A 20,374-nucleotide genomic window follows, 5' to 3' on the forward strand; every position below is an offset into this window, starting at 1 on the left:
GGAAAGCATTTTCATTTTCTCTACCAAACACCAATCTAGGCTGAGGATGATGTGAAACAACTTCTCCAATTGGAGCATTGATTGGATCATTTGTTTCCATAAAATGATGGGAATCCATTCTTCTAAATTGGTTGCAGCTGAGTATGTTTTTCTTGCAAAAATTATAAATCATAATGTGAAAATCAGAGATTTAAAAAATGACAAGTTAAATTTTTGAAGTGAACAACAAATTAAAGAGAGAAAACATATACATTTTCTTGGTTGTTGCATCATCTAGATAGAATTTGAGGAACCAATATAGGTTTCCATGGTTGCACATTTATTTCTAAACCACTATTCAGTTGAATAGTGTTATGCCCAAAAGCATAAAATAAGAATGCATAAAATAATAAAAAAATATATGTGCAAATGTATAAACCCTTTTAAAACAAATTCACAACAAGCACTTGTGTTGTGCCAACAAAAAAAGTATGAATACATTCTATGGCACTAGCGATATTGTCTACATAGTTACGTCGAGAAACACCAGTTCCAACATTCACAACATACTGTCACAAATTGTCAACCACTGTATCTTCCATTATTGCATCTCTTCCATGATTTCTAGAGCTCTCACGATTTTCACTTCTATGAAACCTCTCTATCTAAAGACAATGTTCCTAAAGAATATTAATGTCAGCGAATGTTTGAAAAAGTGGAAAAATTTGGAGATGTAAAACATTTATGGAAACAAAAATTTGAATGAGATATTCTTCCCACAAAACACCCAAAGTTTCATACTTATAGTTAAGTAGATATCATTCACTTTGGCAGTTTAATGGTCGAGGTTAAAATTGAGGAACAAATAAAGGTTGTATTGATTCAAAATCTATTTCTCAACCAATATTCATTGCCACATTGTTCTACAAAAAGTGATAACATAAAAACCATACAATAATAAATATTTTTCATCGGGATGTAAAAATATTATGAAAATATTAATACTGGAAGTACCTGCACTATTGCAACAAAGATACTATGCACATATTCTAGAGGGCTAACGATATTGACTATATAGTTGTTACAAGGAATGCCCCACCCCACATTACCAACAAAATGTTTGAAATTTTCAACCATGCCAGGAAGCATTCCACTATCAACAAATAAACCAGATACCACAAATTATTCATTGTCATCATTGTAACACTCCTCCATTATATGTAACACTCTATTGACCTAAGCTAATAAAAGATAGGCTTGAGGTATAACAATGAAAGTAAATACTTTATTATTAAATAAATAATAAAGATAATTTAATCACTTGGAAAATGAGACACCAAGAGATGAGATTCTTTCCAAATGAAATCCCATTGGTGAATGGGAATGGATATCTTTCATGAAAATAATTCTAGAAACAAATCTAGATAATCTTAATGGATTGGGAGATAAACATCCATTAAGTTACTTAGTTTTAGAAACATCCTAAGTTTAAGAAAAACATAAAAGCCTTGCGGGAGAGAAAGGTAAGATTTTATGAGCAAAAGATTCGCATGAGAGAAAGGCAAGCTTTTATGGGAAAATCCTAGGCAAATGGATTAAAAGATTCATAAAACTGAGACTCCACTAAAGGAAATGATACCATGAAAGAAGGCATTAAATATACATTGATGAGATCAACAAGAGGCAGTTGATCCATGGCAAGAACTCTCTGCTTGGGGGTGAACTGGAGGAAGTCAGTTCTAGGTTTGGTGGTGGTGCTCGATTTTCCAAGTGACATTCTTTCCACTACTGGTATAATTTAATTTCATGAGATGTTCTATATTTTGGCTCCTTACTCTTTATGTTGTCGAATCTTTAATATTATGGGTATAATTGCATGTGTTATCTTTTTTTATGAGATAATTGAATAATTATGCATGTGACAACTATTGAAACTAAATTTAATTGAAGTTAAATTTAGTAATGGGAGCATAGTAGGTTATTTTTAGGTTGGGTCAAGGAGGTATGTGACAAATGGTATCAGATATCTAAGTTCAAACATTGCGGCCTATGGGCCAATCCACCTCTATAAGATATGAATGAGTTGTAGATACTAAACAAATAATAGGTTTTACTGAAGGGGGGGGTAATAAAATTACTATAAGAAAAATATTCCAATGAATTCTAAAGTAGTGCCTAAGGCCATAGAAGCCATAAAGGTTACAACAAAATCTTAAAACAATTTATTTGGGAAGGACTTTGAAATCGAAGGTAATTTTGAACCGAGGTTTCTTTAAATGAATGACTTTCTTTATATCTTTAAGGTTTGAAATGGTATAGCCTCTATGCTCAAGTTATATATGCCCAAGGTTATCTATGCTATGCATTATGCATCGTGATTTGAATTGCATCCACTGAGGTTCATTTTATTTATAGTACATATTATTCACTATGTTTCATATTACATAAAACATATGTCATTAATGCCTTCAACTATGACAGTATGACTATGATCATGTTGTATGGAAATGCTAGCTATTTTTGATAGCATAAGAATGGGGGTACCAGCTTACCCATTGAATATGAAGTTGTGATTTGTATGGAATGGATTAGTGCTTTTTTTTGTCATCAAATTAATGAAATCAAAATGCCTAATTTTATCATGTTGAATGCTCATTTTGATTCTTTCCTCTGGGATATAATTTATACATAGTAAATGTGAAGTGTTGATTTGGAACGTAGTAAATAAATCTATTAATTTAGACCAAAAATTCCACATCGGTTGACGAAGTTTAGCCATAATATATATGGAGTTAAATACATATCTTAGTGACCATTGTAGGGTTTGTTGGAGTGAGTTTTAGAAAAAGTAAAGGATTATTGTGTGCATGGATCACTAAAGAATAGTGAGGGTCAAAGTGTTATGAGAATTATGTGTGGGCTTAATATTGAAAGCCGAATGATATCATGTTTTTCAAATATCCACATAAACGATGTATGTATATGTAATGGTTGATACTTGAATGAGGATGCATAGAATAACCGATGGGGAGGAAAAATTTAATTCTCCTTTTAGTCAGCGAAAGTTAATTCAAATATTATATTTATTGGCTCGTATCAATAAATGTAATGAACATTCAACTTTCCCAGGGTAGGTACCTTACCTAGCAGGGTTTAGCTTATTTTCCATGACTTGTTAACCTTCTCTGTGACTTGAATATTATATTATGTTTTAAGTCATTAACAAATTTTTTATATATGTCCAAGGGCTCGCAACATGTCTCCATGTCTCGCATTCTGAATATTATAGTGGCATGTTGTCCACTCCTTATAGCTCGCAATCTCTATGAACAATAGCTCCTTCTATTTATTCTCGTGGCTCACAATCAATCTGTGATTTGCATTCTCCATGTGGCAACATTGTGCTTAAATAAATTTTGATGCGGCTTGTCACGCACACGACCACACTCAAAGAAAAAAATTCTAGAATAAATCGTGCACAATGCATCACTTGAAATTGATGCCTTCGGAGTGTTCATTGACCATATATGCAACATACATTAAAAATGTGTATAAGTCAAGAATCAAAATAAAAATGGCCAAACAACGGATTAATAACAATGTTACGTAAATTATGTAGGCTGAAAATTTAAAGAATATTTTAAATATAAATCTATATGAAATGTTAAGAGACGAATCGCTAAAGTATTAACTTGGTTGAAAATTATTTCTCTTGACTGCAAGCACTGGTTGCTCTAATACCGAAGCATATATGGGTTGTGTCTCAAAACAAAGAAGTAATCCTAAAAGCTCTGATTTATCCAGACCTTACTATTCAAGTGACCTATCCCTGCCTTTTTGTGGGCATTACATCCAAGAACAACCTCATTGATACCACAAGAGAATGAATGCATTATAGCCATGTATTACATCCCGATTTTTACTAATGAAATATTTGAGTACTAATCGTTCGACTTGTAGCAAGAGTGTGTATGAGTTGACCTGTCCCTCTGCAACACTCAAAATGGGGTGGTGTCAATCAACCCCAACCCGAATGGTGGAGGTCATGACCATCCAAAGAGAGCCCTCCACGACATTGGTTAATTAATAGATACTTCTGCCTTTTGGAGTTACTACTTCTGAATTTTTTTATTTTCTATTTTCAAAACCCTACGCCATTAAGCTCAGTGGAAACATGTGATTTAAATAAAATGACACCTTTTCAATTTGATGGTCGGAGAAAATCTCCTTGTCAACTGTTGTTTCCCTTTCAATACTGCTTTTCCACTTTCTTTATCCATGGATATGGAGATATACGAATTGTGCACCTCTAAAAAATATGATCTTACCCTTTGTTGTGGAATATTCTTCTTTGCAAAATCATTTGAGGATAATGGATATCCTCATGATCATGGTTATCCTTAGGTTGGATATTGTTTATCCTTCATTACACATAGAAAAAACACACTAACCTTATATTCTCCTTGTGATGGAAACAGGCATATAAGGTTAAGAGCAGGTCAAGACTAACAATAATACCACATCTTAGGCTTCTACAACTCTCACCATAGAGGCATGTGGGCGGAACATCGTATGGAAACATCTACTAGGATTGCAGAGAGGAGCAGGAAGAAAATGGAAGTATGGAGCAAAACAGTGTCAAATTCCTTCTCTTGAAGCCTGTGGTGGTGGCAGGTGATGGTCATATGCATAGATTATCTTCAATTACGATGTCTCTCACTTCACTGAAGTACTCTGGGATCGAGCATGGTTACAGTTGGGTGTTGATAGAAGGGCCAATCTCCTCTATGATGAAATTCTAGGCTTCATCCCTGAGGAAGATTTTCTTCAAGTTCATCAAAGGATTAAGGGCATTCATGGTCAACTAATTGCTAATAGGAAGTAGCTAGTAGGAAGCGTTAGTGTGGCATTATTTAAATAATGCGCTAGCTAGGAGAGTGATGGAGTTGAGTGGTTAAATTCCACGATGGTGGCCTGAATTAGCTACAATAGTGGTTTGAACGTTGTCTAATTGATGGAAATGTTGTGGTTAATTGCATTATGTTGGTCAACATTGTTATTAGTAATTGCGTGCCTTATGCTGGATCTTTTTCACTTAATCTATAGTTGGCATAGAATTCAAAAATGGAGGACAACAATTTGAATCTAAACATGACTTATTTGATATATTTGAGTCTGGCTTATATATGCACTCTTTCATTTAAGATTTTTGTAGAATTTTACCACCAAAAGATTGCAAATGTTACTTGTTCATTGCAGGAACATGTTGATTTGGCTCAAAGCTGCGGAGTATGCTCGCCAAGTGTTGAAATTATTTTATTTTTTCAAAGAAGTTTGTTTTGTGTCGCAATTAGAAATTTGATGGCGGGTGTGATTGTAGGCCGGCTTTGTGGTGAAGTGCCTCCATGCAAGCCTTCACTTAATGATTAGAGGGAATTTTTATGGATGGCATCATTGCCAAACGACTAAATTAATGCTTTTAGCATCATGGTAATAATTTCCTTCCCTAATGTTGCAAGATAAATTTCGAAAGATACGAGTGTGCATTTCTTGTTTTTTTTATAAGCCACCTATGCTCGCAATTTAGGAATTTTATTCTTTATATGCACTATATAGTAATATTTGTACTTTATGTTGTATTTATCAAGTCTATGTATTGTATTAATACACCATGGTGGATATCTATAGTAGCATTGTGGGAGAAGTCACCCTGTAAGGATAGATTTGAACAAATAATTTTGCAATATTTTTATATAATATAGAACCTTGTAGTGTTGTGATGGAGTAGAGAGTAATGAAAAGAAGTGACAATAATTAACCTGTTGATTATTTTCTATAGGTAGAAGTGGTCAACCATAAAGTGGTTACTTTTTTATTGTGCCTACTTATTAAGTGTTGAGAATTATGTAAAGATTAATTTTTTATTTCGTTATATGTTGTGGAAGTTTTTTCCAAACATAAATTCTTGTCAAATGCCCTTGTTAGGGCACAAAGACTCTATGCCATGATTTAAAAGTGGTTTAATATACTTACAAATGATAGACCTAGCTTTAGATGCTCATGGTCGAGCTTGATGAATGAACACATTCGAAATAATTGTAAGGTATGATTATGGAGAGTCTAGATGATGAAATTTAGTGGTGTGGTCATCATGGCTTATGAATAAGAAAGCAAGTGTTGAAAGGAGTAATGGTGGATAAGGAAAGTTTGAATCCTATGTGTAACTTAAAGCTGATAGGTTTCCTCTTACATACTATCATCATATTACTTTTCTCATATTAAACATAAATTATGGGTTGCATGATTGCTATGCATAGTATAATCAAGGACATAGCTTAATAGAATGAAGTTATACTTATAAGAGATCTTAAGGGAAGAAGTATTGAACTCTTATGAGGTAACAGGAAACCAAAAATAGATAACATAATAAGTTCTCTTTCCATAGATCATGGTCAACATGAAAAAAGATAGATGGAATCTATATACATCTAGGGAAATAAGTTCATGACATTCTATCAACATTACAGAAATTGATAGTTAATTAATTGATTTCCATCCTAGAATAGATTTTGAAGGTTTTCTTTAATTGTATCTATTCATGAATTTCCCATGAAATATTGTTAAGTTCATGAAAGACAAGTCCCTGTGTATGGTATGATACTATGTTTTTTTTTTAAATTGTCTTTCAATTTAATATTTTGTGTTAATTGGTGCATCTACATGTAATGATGCAGTTCATTTTTTGATGTGGTTTTGGTCACTTGTTGAACTGTTAACTCACCCTTATGGGGAAAAGGCTTCAAATAAACATTACTGAAAGGAACTAAAACTTACCAGGTCATTACTCAGATATTCAGTAGAAACATGCATATTTAATTCGACATGCATATTTTGGAACCTATGGGTTTCTTCGAGTAAAGAAATGTCTCAATAATTATAACTAAGAGATATAAGAGGCATCTAAACTGAAATAAGGTCAGAGTTGTGAAGTGTAAGAGGCACGGGTGTTTAAGAGCATGGATGTCATTGTGCATGCATATGTGATCCCATCCATTAACGCATTCAGTGAGGTGAATTAAAAGAACTAAGTCCGACTGGAGCTGGACATGTACTTTGATCAGTTGATGTGCGTAGCCACTAGCGCAGACAATATGCATCAACACGTTGTTGGTACAGCGACACTAAAGGCTATGATGCGCATGTTATCAGATGAGTTGGACAAACGTTCCAAATCAATCTACCCAGATGTAATAGAGGCAATAGTTTGCTTTCAGAAGGATGTCACCATTGAGCACGTGGATACCATAATAGACTACCAAGCTTAGCATCAGTTCACCACCATCGATCATCGCTAGGATGTCGAAGAGTTCGTCTTCCCACAGTTGTCTGAGTCTTAGTGATGTATTGCATGGCTTACTTAAACCTATTTTTGTCTCACATGGGTACGTGTGCAGATTTTAATGTAAACATGTTGTAACATTGAAAGACCAAGTGTCGATAGTTGAATGTAATAGTCATGTAGTAGTTGAAGAGTCATGAGGGTAGGTGAATAGTCACAAAAGGGAATGTCAAGGATCACCCCACCTTTTCTATTTATAGAACCTCATAACTCATTGTACAGGCTTTTGGGAGCCAAGCTTCCTATAGGTGTAACTTAGAGAAATCTTGGAGTGTATTGTAATGAACCTTGGCTTCTAAACTGTGCAGAGCTAGTATATATCTTTGAAGGAGCAAGTGGAAGTGATTGTAATGTTTCGCTATTAGAGTAGTGGAAGTCTTGGTTGTATGTATGATTGGACCTTTTACTTTCTTAATATAACAGAGCCATCACATTTAATGCATATGTTGTTATTGTAGTTCGGCTATCTTGGTTACTTTAATGATGTATGTAGTTGTTATTTATGCTTGCATGTGTCAACTATTCAGTATGTGTTTGTATGAATCTTATTGAAGCATGTTGCTGATATAAACCACCACCTTGGATCCTCGGCTATCCTACCTTCCATATTGTGATGTCTTACTACTCGTGTGTTCCCTTTCAGGCTACGTGTTATCAGAGGTTTCTAAGGGGCGCACTCATCCCCCATTCTATGTGTTCAAGCCTCTCATGCACCTTCCTTGACTTGTGGAAAGGTTACACTCTTGCTATCAATAAGGACATCTTACTTACTTCTGCACGCAACCGCGGTCTAGGCGATCTTGTCCTGCCCAGTGCTGGGACTCCTACACCAAACGATCTGAGGTCTAGTTGGTACTTCTTACTAGGGAGATCCCCTGACATGTTGGCAGGTCCAACACTGTCAACAAGTTATTTACTAGTTGAAGTAAATGTGCATAAGTATATGTGGTTATTATTGTAAATACCATAATGAGTTGTGTTATAAAGCTCTAGTAAACGGTATGCTTGTCATGTTTCAATAGTAGTCATTGTAAATACTGCAACGACCTATATTATAAATCTCCATGGGTAGTATGTTTTGCTTTCAGCAATCTTATTCATTATAAGTGTCATTGAACACCGAGGGCAGTGTTCCCCCAAGGGGGAGGGCTCTATAACAACCCTCGTGAGAATTCCATGTAAAAAATATAAGGATGCAAATGATGGGACACGTATTATAAGTTGAATAGTGGGGGAAACATCCTAATGGGTGTTGATTCAATTTATTATGGCTTAGGAAATTGGCAAAGGAAATGGCTGAGGCTTTGGAAAGACAAAATGGCATTTGTTGCACATTTATTTATGAAAATAATTGAAATTAGTTGAAAATGAAGGTGAAAGGTCATAGGTTGCATATGAGGAGGAAAATGAAGGAAAATAATGGAAAATGAAGAAAATAGAGGCCTCATTAATAAAATGGCTTCTGAGGATCAGTTGGCAAGCTCTTAGTGAGTGTAAGCTCTTGGCTCAAGCTTGGTCCGTGTAACCTTTTGTCAGTTTAGATTTGGAGCTCTCTCATTATTCTGTCTCTCGCTCATATTCTTGGAGACTTAGATTTTTCTTGGATCACTCTTGGTGGGTGTGGCATACTTGGATTCTTAGAGCAAGAAGGCAAAGGAAGAATAGGGAAGCACAAGAGGGCATCGGGATTAGCAACTGCAGCAGATTTGCTTGCAAGTATCAAGTTTCATGTATGATTTCTTCACTAGTTTTGGCATGCATGGCATATGCATGTGGATTATTGATTGTGATTTGTCATTGGCATGGAGGATTTCCTCGATTGATAGTGGATTGCCTAAGCTTTCCATTTCCTAGATAGCCATGGTGATTGTGGGCTTATTTTTATTGTTTGTTTTTGGTTGGTTCTCATGTTTCCTTAGCTTGGGTTGATTTATTGGTCCTAGAAGCCCTTGGTGGGTTGAGTTACTAGTCCTAGAAGCCTTGGTTGGAAAAATTCCCTAGAATCCCAACGACAATTGTAGGTTGAGTTACTAGTCCTAGAAGCCTTAGTTGGAACAAACACTGTAGAAGCCATAGAAGGCTTCGATGGAGACCAATATGATGATGGTTTTGTGATGTCTGACCATGAAGTGGAATCATTGTTTGATGGGTTGAGGTGGATTGCCTCTGGAAGCCCTCAATGAGTTTTGATTGATGTGTTTTATGAGATCCCACATTCATGCTTGGAATATGGTATGGGGGTGAATGGCTAAAGAGAGATTTGCTCAACCATTCTACTGGCGGGTGGAGCATGGAAGTCCCATCCTCAGTTGGATTTTGGATCATCAAAAAGAGGTTATTTCTCCTGGTATTTCTATGAGCATTATATTGGATTATATGAGGTTTATATGGAAAGTTCATTATGAGAATTTTGTTATGAGTTCATGATGAGAATTGTTAGGATATTCCGACACATAGGAAATAGTTAAGTACAACTTGGTCTAGTGTAGAGTTAGGTATAGAGTTAGGTAAAGTGTGTTGCTTTACCGTTGTACATTTTGTAACTTACAATTCGACGGTCACGATATGTAGTGATCTGACGGTTCATTCTCTCCTCGGTATTACCGACACTTCATCCCTGGCTTGACACCCGATTGGTCCATGAATTCTATTTAAAGCGCATGGAGGTTCATTTGTAGGGTAATCCGTGCATGAGAGAAACATATGTAAATTTTCATTCTTTTATTAATAAATTGCCTGAAGTGGCCGCGTTGGCTACGGCCGTGGACTATTTCCCTCTTTGAGGGTTTTAACCACGTCAAAATACTGGTGTATTGATCTGCGATATGGTTGTGAGCGGTGTCCTTTTGGTGTTCTGTCTGAGGAACTTACCCTGTAAATTCTTACATGGTATCAGAGCTTGGACCCAGGTTTGATTCCCCCAAGTTACGTTTGAGGGGGGGTGTTGGAAGAATCACCGCACCTCTATAGAATCCGTAATTTCCACCCTGGGAATCCTAGTCACTGGCTTGTAATGTTTACCAACACCTGCGGGTTTTGGTGTAACGGCAAACCTCCACATACAGATCAGCGACGTTCACGTTCTCAATTCGAGAGAGCCTCTTCTTTACTGGCTCAAGCTCCAGTAAATTATGATCCTGACACCTTTGCAGAGGCTTCAGGCCATCCAGATTCGGAAGCAGCTATGAATGAAGAATATCATTCATTATTAGCAAATGATACATGGGATCTTGTTCCTCTACCAAAGGGACGAAAACTTGTCAGATGCAAATGGGTTTACAGAACCAAGTATGGACCAGATGGGAAAGTTGATAAACATAAAGCTTGTCTTGTTGCTAAAGGTTTTTCACAGGTTGAAGGCATTGACTACACTGAAACCTTCTCCCCTGTTGCCAAAATGAACTCTATCCGCCTTGTTCTTTCCCTTGCTGCCTCTTTCAAATGGGAAGTCCATCAGATGGATGTTAAATCTGCCTTCTTGCATGGGAACTTGCATGAAGAAATCTATATGGAACAACCCATTGGCTTCATACAAACAGACTCCAGCCTTGTATGTCGACTTAAGAAATCCCTTTATGGTCTCAAGCAAGCTCCTCAGGCTTGGTATGCCAAAATGGATAGCTTTCTTTTAGAATCTGGCTTTTCTAGGTGTCATTCTGACAATAATGTCTACACCAAGAAAGTGGGCAACTCTCTTATCATCCTTGTTCTTTATGTTGATGATCTTATCCTTACTGGTAGTGATCCCAACCTTATAAACCATGTGAAGTCTAGCCTTAAAAGGAAACTTGAAATGACAGACTTAGGACACTTACACTATTTTCTCAGTCTTCAAGTCTTGTAATCCAAGGAGGGTATTTCCCTTTCCCAGTCCAAGTATGCCTGTGATATTCTACGTCATTTTCACATGGAAGACTGTAAGCTAGCCCCTTCTCCCTTTCAGTCTGGAGTCAAACTTTCAGTCACTTGTACTTCTCCTGAAGTTGATGCTACATTATACCGTCAACTTGTAGGAAAACTCTTGTATCTAACTCATACTCGTCCTGACCTTTCCTTTGTTGTTGGCCTTGTTGCTCGGTTCATGTAAAACCCCCGTGAAAGTCATTGGAAAGTAGCTAAAAGAATACTTCATTATGTTCGAGGTACAGTTCAGTTTGGGATTCATTACAGTGCCGAAGCATCTCCTCTATTGGTTGGTTTCACTGATTCCGATTGGGCTGGTGACCCTGATGATCGGAAGTCTACTGCCGGTTATGTGTTCACTCTTGGTTCAGGACCTATTACATGGGCTTGTAAGAAACAAGTTTCCATTTCTCTTTCATCAGCAGAAGCAGAGTATCGTGGTGCCATAGAAGCTAGTAAGGAAGCCTTGTGGCTTCGTCAGATCCTGTCAGAGTTTGGCTTTCAGCAGCAGCATCCGACTACACTTTGGTGTGATAATCAAAGTGCCATTCAGTTATGCAAAGATCCAGTCCAACATCAGCGTAGCAAACACATTGAACTGCACATGAACTTCATCAGAAAGTTCATTCACGACCATGTTCTTGAAGTGCAATATTGTTCAACAGATGATCAAGTTGCAGACATCTTCACAAAGGCTCTCACAGAGGCGAAGTTCACTAAACTTCGATTTATGGTTGGAGTTCAGGAAGTTGTCACTAAGGGGGGATCGGCTCTAGTGCCTCCTTCCTTCTCCTATTGTGTCATATTTGTAAATCCTTCAATCCTATCCCAAGTTGTTCTTAAGGGGGGATGTTAGGATATTCCGACACATAGGAAATAGTTAAGTACAACTTGGTCTAGTGTAGAGTTAGGTAAAGTGTGTTTCTTTACCGTTGTACATTTTGTAACTTACAATCCGACAGTCACGATATGTAGTGATCCGACGGTTCATTCTCTCCTCGGTATTACCGACACTTGATCTGTGGCTTGATACCCGATTGGTCCATGAATTCTATTTAAAGCGCATGGAGGGTCATTTGTAGGGTAATCCATGCATGAGAGAAACATATGTAAATTTTCATTCTTTTATTAATAAATTGCCTGAAGTGGCCGCGTTGGCTCAGGCCGTGGACTGTTTCCCTCTTTGAGGGTTTTAACCACGTCAAAATACTGGTGTATTGATCTGCGATCTGGTTGTGAGCGGTGTCCTTTTGGTGTTCTGTCTGAGGAACTTACCCTGTAAATTCTTATTTGGAAAGCATTTTGTCACATGACTTAGGAGGTTGAATCATATCATAGTGGCCTCTTATCGCATGTTTACCCCAGCTGGCCTGTTGCTTGCATAGATGTGGGAGGAGCGTGTTACATTTATTACTTGTATTTGTATGGAATTCATAATTTTTTTTCTTATTTATATATTCACATTGTTCTTTTACATGTTCTACTAACAGTCTCTCTTGAAATTCTATAAACAAAATGCTAAACAAAATTAAATAAAAGAGTTGAAGCATACTACTATTTACTTGGGCAAAGAAAATCCTCTCAACTCGAACCCACCAAGCCAATTTGATCCAATAAATCATGATGATGCACAACCAAACTATTGACAGTAAGTCAAGCAAAAGAGCAACTAGAGCATAGCACGAATTCCTCCCGGCATAAACTCCAAAATCATCGCAGCTAAGAAACATCCAAAAACATGTAATTCAATGACCAAACCACCCTAATATAGCTTCTTGACACTTCCATCATCATTGTTTACACTTCCTTTCCTTCCGCCAACCCACAAACCTTTTGGATTCACCTTGGAAACACAATCTTACACATCCAATGCTCCATCTTGATAGCCAAAAACTGAGAGGTAACACCTTCTTGCCCCAATGACTTGCATTTCCCCTTTTAGTCGATCACACTCCTTTTTTTCAATCTTCAATTTCTCATTTAATAAAATTTTCCATTTATTATTGCTTTTCATTTTTTAATTGTTTTTTTCATTATTTGTTATATTCAATTTATTATTATTTTCTTCATTTATAATTTATTTCATTATTTTATAACACCTATTTTCATTTAGTAAATTTGTAATATCAAATATTAATAATTAAATTATTTTTTTCCCTGAAATGTTTTCTTTTATTAACAATTTTTAATTATTTAAGTAAATATTCCTTTATTATTTTTTTATAATTTTATTTTATTAACAATAAATATATTATTATCTTTTTTTTAATTACAATATTTTTAGATATCATTTTTGGGATTCAACTACCTTAAGTAAGTCATTCATCTATGACCATTCCCATGAGAGGTAGTAGTAACTGATTAATTTCTCAATATTTTTGAATAGTCCAGATAGCACTCATTGCATCACCCAATGCAATCATGAGAAACCTCTCATGGAAATGGTCATTGAAAAATGACTTACTTAAAGGAGTTGAATCCCACCATTGATATCTAATACAATATTTTTTTTCAATTTTTCCTTTATTATATATTTAATCTTCTTTTTTTAAATATAATGTTTTTCCTCCAAAACTCTTTTTTAATTTCAATATCATTTTTGCCTCGTTAATTACTTTTTTCCATTATTTTATAACTCTATTATTTTCAAAAAAATTATAATTAGCTATTTATAATTTCATTATTTTTTTCCCTTTTAAACAATTTTTTTACTAATATTTTATAGTTAATTAGATAAATATTTTTTAATTTAATTCTTAAATTAATTTATATTTTTTTATCAAATAGTTTTATTTGATTAGAATTAAAAAATTATTATCTTTTTTTATTTTAATATATTTTTAAAATTGCTTTCGGGGTGTAGATTAGACGGTAATGGGATGTATTGTTAAGTCACTATTTGATGTGACAGTAACTTGTTCGAAACTTTGTGGGCAAAAATCCAGTCGTGTTAAGGGCTGGTATGGTCTAGGCTTGGTGCGATCATTAAGTAATTTTGATAACTTAGATGCCCTTGAGTTGCAGTTAATCAAGCCACATATCAAGCCTTATATAATCTCTAACCAATTGACAAAAAAAAATTAAAATAACTTTGTTGAATTATCCTTTTATTGATATTTTTAATTACAATAATTTCATAATTCCCTTTTTTTATTTTTAATTTAATGAAATATTTTTCTTTAACTTACAATTAACTTTTCCTTTTTATTTAAAGATAATTTTAAATATATGAGTGATTATTTTATAATTAATATTTAATTCAATTAATTTAAATAGATAGACTATCAGGTTGATAGAGATTTTAAAATTAAGTTAGATTATCAAGTTAAAAAAAAAAATCTTCTTTACCTTTTTGTTTATTTTTTTTTTCTTTTTGTAAGTTTGGTAGGTCCTTCCATTTTCATTAATATAAAAGAAGTTACATCCACAAAACAAATAGTTAGGTGGCCTCAACTTACCTTGAGGGAAGCCAAGTCCATTGGCCACCTAACAACGTGATATGCCATCCAATAGCATAAAATAATAAGTATGTCTAACCAAGCTAGATAAGTCTGAATGTATTTGCCTTGCCTGAATACTACATGCCTAAAAATAAAATGATCATTGTTTTGAAAATTAAAAGCTTCCCACATACAAAAAGAAAGAGGAAACTAAAAAACCAGCTATTAGACTACTCTTCTCCCTCGACAATGGTAGAATACATCGAATTCGGGTCCTTAGCATTGGAACCTGAGAGATCTATCTGTGAGAGAATGCAAGGGAGGTGTTCTTCTATTTGACAAAGGCGGCCATCCTTCTTTTGATTTTGAAACTAGAGCTTTTGAAATTCCTATTTATAGTTGGGAAAGTCTTGCACCATTGCGGCCATGCCCAAAGAGACCTACTCCAGACCCTTTCCCAGGATGCTCTTCATGGACCAATAGAAGAACATTGTCTGTTTGAACTGGGTGATGTGACCACGAGTGTGCCGTGGATCTAACACCATAGCCCACCAATCCTCCACCTCAATTTCCATTGAGCCAGCCTGACGATTCAAGTCAGCTTCCCATTCCTCAATCAGCTGTCAGATTTCCTCACTCGTGCCTTCATGGTAAGTTGTAGCCGCATCATTGATGATGCTAGCAACTGGTTTATGACCCCTCGATTTTCCCCCAGAGGAGCAGGGCTACCCAGTTGTCGTGGTCCCCTTGGTTCTTCTACCTCGGCCACTCGGGGCTGGGCTTTGAGCCTTTGTAGTCACTGTTCAATCCATTGCCACGTGCTAACAGTGTTCATTGGAGGAAATGATAAGTTGAATTACTTGTACAGGTGGTATCCCAAGCCTAGAAGCTTCCAGCTTCCAAGTGCCACTACCACCTCGTACACCTGCCAAGGGAGAAGTATGAAACCATAATTTTCTAATAAAGAGCCTGAGGGACTTCAACCTTTTTCTTCCATTACATACCTTCCTTATCGACCAACCGAAACAGTGATCCAACCGCCCCGCAACCCAGGGCCCATTAACATAACAGTCAGATAATGGTATGGAGAAAACGCCATAGCTTATACAATAAACACAAACCCAATACTCAAGCCATCAATATATTCCCAAGAAGTCACCCACAAGGATAGAGGTCATGGAGCAATTCGGCTCCAAAACAAGCAATCCGACTGTAGAACAAACAGAGAAAAAGATTTGACCCATCCCTAGACAATTCGAAGAGACAAGATCTAGGAAAAAACTATAAACTATCCATTCCCCAATCCTAGCCATGCCAAGGAAAGGCAGGAGGAAGTCCCAGGGGCCAATCACAGAGACATAAACCCCATATATTATCATTCTGGATAAAATAATCCCAAACAGAACAGACACATAGACCATGCTAGGCATATGGACTTCTTGCAGCAAGCAAACACTCGCATGTAGATGCATGGAGCCTCTCTTTTTCACAAACCCTGGTAAATCAACACCATACATTCCCAAATGCATTAAGAAAATAAGTTGCTGCATGGAAGAGTGAAAGGAATGGCGAATGACATACTAGTTTACCCTCGCAGGGAGAAGACTATCTTGCCACCTCACCTGAATTCGTGTTGTTCCACTGAGCTCGGCACCACCCTTCCACACTCCTCTATTGATAACAGGACACTTACCAAATTCTCTCTCAGAGCGCCTAACCAAATGCCAAAACCAAAACTCAATACCGTTGCCACCTCCTGCTGGAGTATTAACACCATGCATGCACGAAGCCACCACACCAACTACCTCAAGCATGTGGAGGGTGGTGGGTTTGTACCCCAAGGCCCTCTTCATTAATCTGTCATAATGGAAATGTTGTCCAACTCACACCCAATCGAGAGCTTTATATTAATCTTTTTAATTATAATATTTTTATAATTTTATTTTTTATTTTTTATTTTTAATTTACCAAAAAAAATTATCCTTTTCAATAATAATTTAAAAATACAAGTGATTATTTTATCATTAATATTTTATTTAATTAGATAAATTATAAGTTAGATTATCAAGTTGACCGATATATCACCGATATAGATATAGGTTTTTACGTATAAAATAAATATCTATGTATTACATTTACATAGCTCAACAAGTTTTCTTTTAAAGATATAAACAATTATTTTATAATTAATATTTAATTCCATTAATAAATTAAATTAATCATTCAATTAATATATTAAATTATAAAAAAATTAAGTCAATAAATTCACCACCATGATTCATGCTCCCTAATACCATAGTTGTTGATCGACCACACAAACAAAACATATGCCAAGCATATTCGCTCGACATTCAATCCCGCAAATTCAATTAAAAATTGACAAAGTATATTCACCCGGGAATCGATATATATACACCTATCCACAAATTAATATTTACATCAATAATGCCTTCAAACAATTAAAGTCGAATCGATTAACTCAATCAATTTCAAGGAAACTTCAAACACTAGTAACCCCTAAGTTACGATATTGTCCAGCTTTGAAGTATTCGCACTCTATTACTCATATTCTTTGAAGTATTCGCACTCTATTACTCATATTTCCATTACAACGCTAAATAAATGGGGTACACATTTTCGTAACCCCTAAGTTACCACATTTGTCCAGCTTTGAAGTATTCGCAGTCAATTATTCATATTTCCATCATAAGGTTAAATAAACGGGTACACATTTTTCATTGAATGTTTTAAGATTAATTTATAAAAAATGATTTTTAGTTGGAATTTGGTAATAATATTTTTCTAATATAAATGAATTTAATATTTTTAAAAGTGTGAGAAATTAATTTAAAATGTAAAAAGTAAGTTTCATTTATTATTTAGACTATTTCTTTTGTTTGGTTTTATTTATTATTTAGACTATTTTTCTTTTTATATTTTTTTATAAAGCTACATTAAATATACATATTATACACAATCTAGATGTAAAATGAAATATCTACCTCAATGCATGTACACAAATAGTTCTTTTTGGTTTCATTTATTATTTAGACTATTTTTCTTTTTATATTTTTTTATAAAGCTAGATTAATTATACATACTATACAAAATCTAGATGTAAAATGAAATATCTACCTCAATGCATGTACCACAAATAGCAAGGAGCTAAAGAATTTTGTTATGGAGAAGTTTCCTAAATTTGGATGTAAAATGAAATATCTACCTCAATCCCTGTACCACAAATAGCAAGGAGCTAAAGAATTTTGTTATGGAGAAGTTTCTTAAACGTGTATCGGGAAAAGAGTTACTTAGAAAGAAGAAGTACTACATTGAGGAATTCAACCCTAAGTGTGATCTCCAACGAAAAAATATATTGGAGCTAACATTAACTGGAAGGCAAAGGTTGTTATTGCTTAATTAAGAACCAATTGACATCAACTTTGGTGTGAAACACGATAGTGCAAAAAGCCTAAAAAATTTTGGGAAGAAAGATTGTGTACATTTTGTAAATCCAGCCATAGAATCAAAAAAGCATTTATTTTAGAATATAGTGTTTTGGGAATATATTAGCACTGGTTTTGTTTTTCCAGAAAAATATTATTGAAAAATTGATGTAGTTCAACGTCAATTTAAATAATAAAAAAAAAAATTAAAATTAAAAAAACTAATAACAATACACTCATGGTCCAATAAACTATTTTTATTCTAATAAACATTAAAATGTGATTTCATTTACCCCTGCGAGTCACATTCACGACATTAATTGAAGTATTAAATTCCAAAGAAACACGTACAAGTGATGGAGTCCGTCACGGAGATGGGCGTTTCCAGAATGGCTGGAGCTAAACAACGAATCCATAAATATGCCTTAACCGACTTACAAGCCATTCTTTATTTCACAGGTTCATCACGAAAATCCCACTGAAGATTCCGCGCTAAAGCCATGAATAGCAAGAATCCATGAATAGCGAGCGCAACATTCTTGTAACTGGTAGTACATCCAATAGTAGTACGTCCAACAGAACTTTAATTAGATTTTGCATATATACAATAATATGTAACGGCTATATAATGGTAGCTTCAGGTTAATCCGCAGCGGGATATCCAATTCCATGGCGTTTTGAAGGAAACTTAAGAAAGACCATACTGCAAACAGTCCCAACTACGATCGGAAGGATTGTGACCAACAGCTTCTGGTCCTCGCTAGCGTCCGCGTAGTAACAGCTCACAACGTTGGGATCCATGAGGGCTACCGAGGCAAACACCAGAACCGATAACACCGCGTGCACGAAATCAAGAAACGTGAGCTTGTAAGAAGATAGATCCACTGTCCTGTTGATCTCTGGGTTCATCGTCCACATCCCGCTTCTGGTGGCGATCCCGTAGTATAACGTCCCGTCCTCTGCCTTGTAACTGTCGGTGAACGAATCAAGGGAGCAAGAAATCCCGCAGACGCCCAACAGAAAGCCGGTCAAGTATTTATTGACGCTGTAGCAGTGGCCTCCGTTGGTTAAAATCGGTGACAGAATTTGGAAAACAAGAACGGTGGTAGTGGGAAGCAATTTGATGAGATTAGCTGCGCTCGCGAAAGCCTTGTCCACTGCATTTTCTGTGACTGATTTTTCGGGGGCCTCGGTTGCGAATGGCCTAGCTGAATAGCCAAATCTGACATCCATTGATTAACCAACTTAATTATCCCAACTGATTCGGAATTTTTTTGTAGTTTGCGATAAGGGATTCAAGACGGCGGTGATAATTTGTAAGGATCCGAAAGTCTCTGGGGATAGCAATGAGAGATTCAAGATAGCAGTGATAATTTATAATGATCCATGACCATATTTAGCAATGTTTCGATAGTAGGTAGTGACGTCAAGTTAACTCTCACTCTTCCAATATCAAAATTCAATGGATTTCTTCACTTCTAATTCCTTTCTGTAAATGTGAGAGTATTTTTTTTGCTACCAGAACTTGCTTATCATATCTCGCACATTAAAGTTAAAAATTACAACCTTAGGTTCAAAGTTATGCCGTGTGGACGCAGACTCTGTCAATTGAGGTAATTCATTTTCAAGCAAACCGATTTGTGACTGGAACAATCAATATTGAAGCAAAAGAAACGCGAATTTGCTATATACGCTTTGGTGCTTCTATTGTGAAATATACTAGAACTACAAGCAATCCTTTCCTTGAAGAGGTTAGTGGTATGGATATACATGCCTGAGCGACACCACAGAGTGTAGTATAAGTATACTATAATCAGCAGAGTGTGGTAAGTGAGTTAACTACACTTTACTTTTCCTTCCTACATGGTTGAGAAAAATAAAGTTGTCATTTAAGTTAATTAAATGCAGAGTTTTATTTTACGACCCAATATGATGTGGAATCATGTCTTTCTGTCATAAAATTAAAATTTTGCTATATACTTTTTATGCTTATATTGTGAAATATACTCAAACTACAAACAATCATTTCCTTGAAAAAGTTAGTGGTATGAATATACATGCCAGAGTGACACGACAGAGTGTAGTATAAGTATACTATAAGCAGCAGAGTGTGGTAAGTGAGTTAATTGCACTCAAGAAAGTTGTCAGTTAATTGAATCCAGAAATTGAGTTTACAGTTCAGTATAATGTGTAACTCAATATGATAAGTA

At 35.5% G+C, this 20,374-nt stretch overlaps 1 pseudogene; it reads right to left on the reverse strand.

Moving 5' to 3' along the window:
* Positions 1-18,437: 18,437 nt before the first annotated feature.
* On the reverse strand, positions 18,438-19,494 carry LOC149145195 (protein DMP6 pseudogene; annotated as a pseudogene).
* Positions 19,495-20,374: the final 880 nt, after the last annotated feature.

The sequence above is a fragment of the Pinus tabuliformis genome, chromosome X (genome assembly GCF_031772625.1).
Source record: "Pinus tabuliformis cultivar Carrire ecotype Pingquan chromosome X, CPIR1, whole genome shotgun sequence".
NCBI classification, from domain to species: Eukaryota; Viridiplantae; Streptophyta; class Pinopsida; order Pinales; family Pinaceae; genus Pinus; species Pinus tabuliformis.